A 9,834-nucleotide genomic window follows, 5' to 3' on the forward strand; every position below is an offset into this window, starting at 1 on the left:
CGAGCATCAATGCCACAGAAAGTGCCGGGGCGCCAGCTGGAGCCATAATCCGCGTTGCCATGGCTCGCTTGGCCTTGGCTTGCCAGTCCCCGACAGGAGCAATCGCGCATTTTCTTTGCAACCGACCATCAATGCTGCCCAACGAGGCCAGCACGAGCAGTCATCCGCGGTCCCCTGGCCCTGCGCACGTTTGTCTTTGAAACCGAGCATCAATGCCACAGAAAGTGCCGGGGCGCCAGCTGGAGCCATCATCCGCGTTGCCATGGCTCGCTTGGCCTTGGCTTGCCAGTCCCCGACACGAGCAATCGCGCATTTTCTTTGCAACCGACCATCAATGCCGCCCAACGAGGCCAGCACGAGCAGTCATCCGCGGTCCCCTGGCCCTGCGCACGTTTGTCTTTGAAACCGAGCATCAATGCCACAGAAAGTGCCCGGGCGCCAGCTGGAGCCATCATCCGACGTGCCATGGCTTTGGTCCCATGGTCTTCGCAACCGAGCATTCGTGACCCCCGACGGGGCCAGGACAGCAACCCTTCCGACACGAGCATTCGCGCATGTTCTTTGGCCACACAACGGCGCCAGCACGAGCAAAATCATCAGCGGTGCGGTGGCCTTGCACGGCCTTTTGTCTTTGGAACCAACCATCAGTGCCACGGGAAGTGCCGGAGTCCCGGCATCCGCGGTGCCAAGTCATTGCGCCCTTGGTCTCTGCAGCGGGGCATGCCGGGCACTCCCAACCATTGCAAGCAAGCAAGAAAGAAAGTAAGTAAGTAAGTAAGTATTACATATAGGGGCGGGACATGCGGGGAGTTCTGCGAAACGTGCACTACGGGGCACACGCGTACCTACCGGGGCATACCGACCCCTATTGGGGCACACGTGTGCATATCGGGGCATACCGGGCCTATCAGGGCACACGCGTACATACCGGGGCATACCGAGCCCTACTGGGGCACACGTGCGCATATCGGGGCGTACCAAGCCTATCGGGGCATTCGCATGTATCCCAAGGCATACCGAGTCTATCCGGGCATACGCGTTCATACCGGGGCGTAACGGGCCTATCGGGGCATACTTGGGCATATCCGGGCAAAAAATGCCCAAAACTTGCGCAACCTTGGCAACCGTGGTCCATTCCTCACTATATGCCATGGCCTTGTGCCCATGGTCTTCACAAGACAGCATCCAAGGCGCCTGAAAGGCCAAGGGAGCCCAACCCAGCAATGCCCAGCCAAGGCCAGGCATTCCAGTGCCTGCCCGGGCAAAAACGCCCAAAGCATGCCCCATTCCTTAGCCTATCCAGGCAAAAACGCCCAAAACCAGCCCATTCCAGTGCCTATCCGGGCAAAAACGCCCAAAGCATGCCCATTCCTTAGCCTGTCCAGGCAAAAACGCCCAAAACCAGCACATTCCAGTGCCTATCCGGGCAAAAACGCCCTAAACCTGCGCATTCCAGCGCCCCGCAGCATGCCACCCTCCTATAGGGTTTGCGCAACCAACCCGCCTAACCACCAGTGGCAACCAAAGGTGCTGTTAGCGACGACTTCTGAAGACGCAACGAGACGCGACGGGTTTGCGCCCAGACGCGACGAGACGATGCGGGATCTGCGCCCAACCATGCCTACACCCGCCGACTTGTTGCGGGAGCTGCTTGCCCAAGCATGCCTAGCGTGCAAGGCCTGCGTGCCCAAGGTCTGTGTGCAAGGCTAGTGCCCAAGGCTAGTGCGCAAGGCTAGTGCCCAAGGCTAGTGAGCAAGGCCTGGGTGCAAGGCTAGTGTGCAAGGCTTGTATGCAAGGCTAGTGTGCAAGGCTGCTGTGCAAGGCTTGTGGGCAAGGCTGGTGCGCAAGGCTAGTGCCCAAGGGTTGTGTGCAAGGCTAGTGCCCAAGGCTAGTGCGCAAGGCTCGTGCCCAAGGCTAGTTCGCAAGGCTTGTGTGCAAGGCTAGTGCGATGGGCCAGTGCCCAAGGCTTGTGAGCAAGGCTTGTATGCATGGCTTGTGCGCAAGGCTTGTGTCCAAGGCTTTTGTGCAAGGCTCGTGCGCAAGGCTAGTGTGCAAGGCTTGTGCGCATTGGCAGGTAGCCCACCACCATGCACGATCCAAATGCCACTCACGCGACAACACGGTGCCAAGCCGGGCATGGTGTGCACTCAAAACCAATCAACGGACAGAGGTCATGCGTCATGGGGGGGATCTAGCAAGGCCATGGGGAAGGTCATGGAGGACCTTGGAAGCAAGCGCAAGACGAGAGCGAATCGAACAAGGGGCCAGGACGGGGCCTTGTGCCCATGGTCTTCGCAAGACTGCGTCCAAGGCGCCCGAAAGCCCAAGGGAACCCAAACCCGGCCGACACTTGCAATCGCACATGCTCTCAGCAACACACCATCAATGCTGCCCAACGGGGCCAGCACGAGCAGTCATCCGCGGTCCCCTGGCCCTGCGCACGTTTGTCTTTGAAACCGAGCATCAATGCCACAGAAAGTGCCGGGGCGCCAGCTGGAGCCATCATCCGCGTTGCCATGGCTCGCTTGGCCTTGGCTTGCCAGTCCCCGACACGAGCAATCGCGCATTTTCTTTGCAACCGACCATCAATGCCGCCCAACGAGGCCAGCACGAGCAGTCATCCGCGGTCCCCTGGTCCTGCGCACGTTTGTCTTTGAAACCGAGCATCAATGCCACAGAAAGTGCCGGGGCGCCAGCTGGAGCCATCATCCGCGTTGCCATGGCTCGCTTGGCCTTGGCTTGCCAGTCCCCGACAGGAGCAATCGCGCATTTTCTTTGCAACCGACCATCAATGCTGCCCAACGAGGCCAGCACGAGCAGTCATCCGCGGTCCCCTGGCCCTGCGCACGTTTGTCTTTGAAACCGAGCATCAATGCCACAGAAAGTGCCGGGGCGCCAGCTGGAGCCATCATCCGCGTTGCCATGGCTCGCTTGGCCTTGGCTTGCCAGTCCCCGACACGAGCAATCGCGCATTTTCTTTGCAACCGACCATCAATGCCGCCCAACGAGGCCAGCACGAGCAGTCATCCGCGGTCCCCTGGCCCTGCGCACGTTTGTCTTTGAAACCGAGCATCAATGCCACAGAAAGTGCCCGGGCTCCAGCTGGAGCCATCATCCGACGTGCCATGGCTTTGGTCCCATGGTCTTCGCAACCGAGCATTCGTGACACCCGACGGGGCCAGGACACCAACCCTTCCGACACGAGCATTCGCGCATGTTCTTTGGCCACACAACGGCGCCAGCACGAGCAAAATCATCAGCGGTGCGGTGGCCTTGCACGGCCTTTTGTCTTTGGAACCAACCATCAGTGCCACGGGAAGTGCCGGAGTCCCGGCATCCGCGGTGCCAAGTCATTGCGCCCTTGGTCTCTGCAGCGGGGCATGCCGGGCACTCCCAACCATTGCAAGCAAGCAAGAAAGAAAGTAAGTAAGTAAGTAAGTATTACATATAGGGGCGGGACATGCGGGGAGTTCTGCGAAACGTGCACTACGGGGCACACGCGTACCTACCGGGGCATACCGACCCCTATTGGGGCACACGTGTGCATATCGGGGCATACCGGGCCTATCAGGGCACACGCGTACATACCGGGGCATACCGAGCCCTACTGGGGCACACGTGCGCATATCGGGGCGTACCAAGCCTATCGGGGCATTCGCATGTATCCCAAGGCATACCGAGTCTATCCGGGCATACGCGTTCATACCGGGGCGTAACGGGCCTATCGGGGCATACTTGGGCATATCCGGGCAAAAAATGCCCAAAACTTGCGCAACCTTGGCAACCGTGGTCCATTCCTCACTATATGCCATGGCCTTGTGCCCATGGTCTTCACAAGACAGCATCCAAGGCGCCTGAAAGGCCAAGGGAGCCCAACCCAGCAATGCCCAGCCAAGGCCAGGCATTCCAGTGCCTGCCCGGGCAAAAACGCCCAAAGCATGCCCCATTCCTTAGCCTATCCAGGCAAAAACGCCCAAAACCAGCCCATTCCAGTGCCTATCCGGGCAAAAACGCCCAAAGCATGCCCATTCCTTAGCCTGTCCAGGCAAAAACGCCCAAAACCAGCACATTCCAGTGCCTATCCGGGCAAAAACGCCCTAAACCTGCGCATTCCAGCGCCCCGCAGCATGCCACCCTCCTATAGGGTTTGCGCAACCAACCCGCCTAACCACCAGTGGCAACCAAAGGTGCTGTTAGCGACGACTTCTGAAGACGCAACGAGACGCGACGGGTTTGCGCCCAGACGCGACGAGACGATGCGGGATCTGCGCCCAACCATGCCTACACCCGCCGACTTGTTGCGGGAGCTGCTTGCCCAAGCATGCCTAGCGTGCAAGGCCTGCGTGCCCAAGGTCTGTGTGCAAGGCTAGTGCCCAAGGCTAGTGCGCAAGGCTAGTGCCCAAGGCTAGTGAGCAAGGCCTGGGTGCAAGGCTAGTGTGCAAGGCTTGTATGCAAGGCTAGTGTGCAAGGCTGCTGTGCAAGGCTTGTGGGCAAGGCTGGTGCGCAAGGCTAGTGCCCAAGGGTTGTGTGCAAGGCTAGTGCCCAAGGCTAGTGCGCAAGGCTCGTGCCCAAGGCTAGTTCGCAAGGCTTGTGTGCAAGGCTAGTGCGATGGGCCAGTGCCCAAGGCTTGTGAGCAAGGCTTGTATGCATGGCTTGTGCGCAAGGCTTGTGTCCAAGGCTTTTGTGCAAGGCTCGTGCGCAAGGCTAGTGTGCAAGGCTTGTGCGCATTGGCAGGTAGCCCACCACCATGCACGATCCAAATGCCACTCACGCGACAACACGGTGCCAAGCCGGGCATGGTGTGCACTCAAAACCAATCAACGGACAGAGGTCATGCGTCATGGGGGGGATCTAGCAAGGCCATGGGGAAGGTCATGGAGGACCTTGGAAGCAAGCGCAAGACGAGAGCGAATCGAACAAGGGGCCAGGACGGGGCCTTGTGCCCATGGTCTTCGCAAGACTGCGTCCAAGGCGCCCGAAAGCCCAAGGGAACCCAAACCCGGCCGACACTTGCAATCGCACATGCTCTCTGCAACACACCATCAATGCCGCCCAACGGGGCCAGCACGAGCAGTCATCCGCGGTCCCCTGCCCTGCGCACGTTTGTCTTTGAAACCGAGCATCAATGCCACAGAAAGTGCCGGGGCGCCAGCTGGAGCCATCATCCGCGTTGCCATGGCTCGCTTGGCCTTGGCTTGCCAGGCCCCGACAGGAGCAATCGCGCATTTTCTTTGCAACCGACCATCAATGCCGCCCAACGGGGCCAGCACGAGCAGTCATCCGCGGTCCCCTGGCCCTGCGCACGTTTGTCTTTGAAACCGAGCATCAATGCCACAGAAAGTGCCGGGGCGCCAGCTGGAGCCATCATCCGCGTTGCCATGGCTCGCTTGGCCTTGGCTTGCCAGTCCCCGACACGAGCAATCGCGCATTTTCTTTGCAACCGACCATCAATGCCGCCCAACGAGGCCAGCACGAGCAGTCATCCGCAGTCCCCTGGCCCTGCGCACGTTTGTCTTTGAAACCGAGCATCAATGCCACAGAAAGTGCCCGGGCTCCAGCTGGAGCCATCATCCGACGTGCCATGGCTTTGGTCCCATGGTCTTCGCAACCGAGCATTCGTGACACCCGACGGGGCCAGGACACCAACCCTTCCGACACGAGCATTCGCGCATGTTCTTTGGCCACACAACGGCGCCAGCACGAGCAAAATCATCAGCGGTGCGGTGGCCTTGCACGGCCTTTTGTCTTTGGAACCAACCATCAGTGCCACGGGGAGTGCCGGAGTCCCGGCATCCGCGGTGCCAAGTCATTGCGCCCTTGGTCTCTGCAGCGGGGCATGCCGGGCACTCCCAACCATTGCAAGCAAGCAAGAAAGAAAGTAAGTAAGTAAGTAAGTATTACATATAGGGGCGGGACATGCGGGGAGTTCTGCGAAACGTGCACTACGGGGCACACGCGTACCTACCGGGGCATACCGACCCCTATTGGGGCACACGTGTGCATATCGGGGCATACCGGGCCTATCAGGGCACACGCGTACATACCGGGGCATACCGAGCCCTACTGGGGCACACGTGCGCATATCGGGGCGTACCAAGCCTATCGGGGCATTCGCATGTATCCCAAGGCATACCGAGTCTATCCGGGCATACGCGTTCATACCGGGGCGTAACGGGCCTATCGGGGCATACTTGGGCATATCCGGGCAAAAAATGCCCAAAACTTGCGCAACCTTGGCAACCGTGGTCCATTCCTCACTATATGCCATGGCCTTGTGCCCATGGTCTTCACAAGACAGCATCCAAGGCGCCTGAAAGGCCAAGGGAGCCCAACCCAGCAATGCCCAGCCAAGGCCAGGCATTCCAGTGCCTGCCCGGGCAAAAACGCCCAAAGCATGCCCATTCCTTAGCCTGTCCAGGCAAAAACGCCCAAAACCAGCACATTCCAGTGCCTATCCGGGCAAAAACGCCCTAAACCTGCGCATTCCAGCGCCCCGCAGCATGCCACCCTCCTATAGGGTTTGCGCAACCAACCCGCCTAACCACCAGTGGCAACCAAAGGTGCTGTTAGCGACGACTTCTGAAGACGCAACGAGACGCGACGGGTTTGCGCCCAGACGCGACGAGACGATGCGGGATCTGCGCCCAACCATGCCTACACCCGCCGACTTGTTGCGGGAGCTGCTTGCCCAAGCATGCCTAGCGTGCAAGGCCTGCGTGCCCAAGGTCTGTGTGCAAGGCTAGTGCCCAAGGCTAGTGCGCAAGGCTAGTGCCCAAGGCTAGTGAGCAAGGCCTGGGTGCAAGGCTAGTGTGCAAGGCTTGTATGCAAGGCTAGTGTGCAAGGCTGCTGTGCAAGGCTTGTGGGCAAGGCTGGTGCGCAAGGCTAGTGCCCAAGGGTTGTGTGCAAGGCTAGTGCCCAAGGCTAGTGCGCAAGGCTCGTGCCCAAGGCTAGTTCGCAAGGCTTGTGTGCAAGGCTAGTGCGATGGGCCAGTGCCCAAGGATTGTGAGCAAGGCTTGTATGCATGGCTTGTGCGCAAGGCTTGTGTCCAAGGCTTTTGTGCAAGGCTCGTGCGCAAGGCTAGTGTGCAAGGCTTGTGCGCATTGGCAGGTAGCCCACCACCATGCACGATCCAAATGCCACTCACGCGACAACACGGTGCCAAGCCGGGCATGGTGTGCACTCAAAACCAATCAACGGACAGAGGTCATGCGTCATGGGGGGGATCTAGCAAGGCCATGGGGAAGGTCATGGAGGACCTTGGAAGCAAGCGCAAGACGAGAGCGAATCGAACAAGGGGCCAGGACGGGGCCTTGTGCCCATGGTCTTCGCAAGACTGCGTCCAAGGCGCCCGAAAGCCCAAGGGAACCCAAACCCGGCCGACACTTGCAATCGCACATGCTCTCAGCAACACACCATCAATGCTGCCCAACGGGGCCAGCACGAGCAGTCATCCGCGGTCCCCTGGCCCTGCGCACGTTTGTCTTTGAAACCGAGCATCAATGCCACAGAAAGTGCCGGGGCGCCAGCTGGAGCCATCATCCGCGTTGCCATGGCTCGCTTGGCCTTGGCTTGCCAGTCCCCGACACGAGCAATCGCGCATTTTCTTTGCAACCGACCATCAATGCCGCCCAACGAGGCCAGCACGAGCAGTCATCCGCGGTCCCCTGGTCCTGCGCACGTTTGTCTTTGAAACCGAGCATCAATGCCACAGAAAGTGCCGGGGCGCCAGCTGGAGCCATCATCCGCGTTGCCATGGCTCGCTTGGCCTTGGCTTGCCAGTCCCCGACAGGAGCAATCGCGCATTTTCTTTGCAACCGACCATCAATGCTGCCCAACGAGGCCAGCACGAGCAGTCATCCGCGGTCCCCTGGCCCTGCGCACGTTTGTCTTTGAAACCGAGCATCAATGCCACAGAAAGTGCCGGGGCGCCAGCTGGAGCCATCATCCGCGTTGCCATGGCTCGCTTGGCCTTGGCTTGCCAGTCCCCGACACGAGCAATCGCGCATTTTCTTTGCAACCGACCATCAATGCCGCCCAACGAGGCCAGCACGAGCAGTCATCCGCGGTCCCCTGGCCCTGCGCACGTTTGTCTTTGAAACCGAGCATCAATGCCACAGAAAGTGCCCGGGCTCCAGCTGGAGCCATCATCCGACGTGCCATGGCTTTGGTCCCATGGTCTTCGCAACCGAGCATTCGTGACACCCGACGGGGCCAGGACACCAACCCTTCCGACACGAGCATTCGCGCATGTTCTTTGGCCACACAACGGCGCCAGCACGAGCAAAATCATCAGCGGTGCGGTGGCCTTGCACGGCCTTTTGTCTTTGGAACCAACCATCAGTGCCACGGGAAGTGCCGGAGTCCCGGCATCCGCGGTGCCAAGTCATTGCGCCCTTGGTCTCTGCAGCGGGGCATGCCGGGCACTCCCAACCATTGCAAGCAAGCAAGAAAGAAAGTAAGTAAGTAAGTAAGTATTACATATAGGGGCGGGACATGCGGGGAGTTCTGCGAAACGTGCACTACGGGGCACACGCGTACCTACCGGGGCATACCGACCCCTATTGGGGCACACGTGTGCATATCGGGGCATACCGGGCCTATCAGGGCACACGCGTACATACCGGGGCATACCGAGCCCTACTGGGGCACACGTGCGCATATCGGGGCGTACCAAGCCTATCGGGGCATTCGCATGTATCCCAAGGCATACCGAGTCTATCCGGGCATACGCGTTCATACCGGGGCGTAACGGGCCTATCGGGGCATACTTGGGCATATCCGGGCAAAAAATGCCCAAAACTTGCGCAACCTTGGCAACCGTGGTCCATTCCTCACTATATGCCATGGCCTTGTGCCCATGGTCTTCACAAGACAGCATCCAAGGCGCCTGAAAGGCCAAGGGAGCCCAACCCAGCAATGCCCAGCCAAGGCCAGGCATTCCAGTGCCTGCCCGGGCAAAAACGCCCAAAGCATGCCCCATTCCTTAGCCTATCCAGGCAAAAACGCCCAAAACCAGCCCATTCCAGTGCCTATCCGGGCAAAAACGCCCAAAGCATGCCCATTCCTTAGCCTGTCCAGGCAAAAACGCCCAAAACCAGCACATTCCAGTGCCTATCCGGGCAAAAACGCCCTAAACCTGCGCATTCCAGCGCCCCGCAGCATGCCACCCTCCTATAGGGTTTGCGCAACCAACCCGCCTAACCACCAGTGGCAACCAAAGGTGCTGTTAGCGACGACTTCTGAAGACGCAACGAGACGCGACGGGTTTGCGCCCAGACGCGACGAGACGATGCGGGATCTGCGCCCAACCATGCCTACACCCGCCGACTTGTTGCGGGAGCTGCTTGCCCAAGCATGCCTAGCGTGCAAGGCCTGCGTGCCCAAGGTCTGTGTGCAAGGCTAGTGCCCAAGGCTAGTGCGCAAGGCTAGTGCCCAAGGCTAGTGAGCAAGGCCTGGGTGCAAGGCTAGTGTGCAAGGCTTGTATGCAAGGCTAGTGTGCAAGGCTGCTGTGCAAGGCTTGTGGGCAAGGCTGGTGCGCAAGGCTAGTGCCCAAGGGTTGTGTGCAAGGCTAGTGCCCAAGGCTAGTGCGCAAGGCTCGTGCCCAAGGCTAGTTCGCAAGGCTTGTGTGCAAGGCTAGTGCGATGGGCCAGTGCCCAAGGCTTGTGAGCAAGGCTTGTATGCATGGCTTGTGCGCAAGGCTTGTGTCCAAGGCTTTTGTGCAAGGCTCGTGCGCAAGGCTAGTGTGCAAGGCTTGTGCGCATTGGCAGGTAGCCCACCACCATGCACGATCCAAATGCCACTCACGCGACAACACGGTGCCAAGCCGGGCATGGT

This window comes from Tasmannia lanceolata, unplaced genomic scaffold (assembly GCF_043159265.1).
Source record: "Tasmannia lanceolata isolate RefF3 unplaced genomic scaffold, GAP_Taslan_0.1 ptg000019l, whole genome shotgun sequence".
Taxonomy (NCBI): Eukaryota; Viridiplantae; Streptophyta; class Magnoliopsida; order Canellales; family Winteraceae; genus Tasmannia; species Tasmannia lanceolata.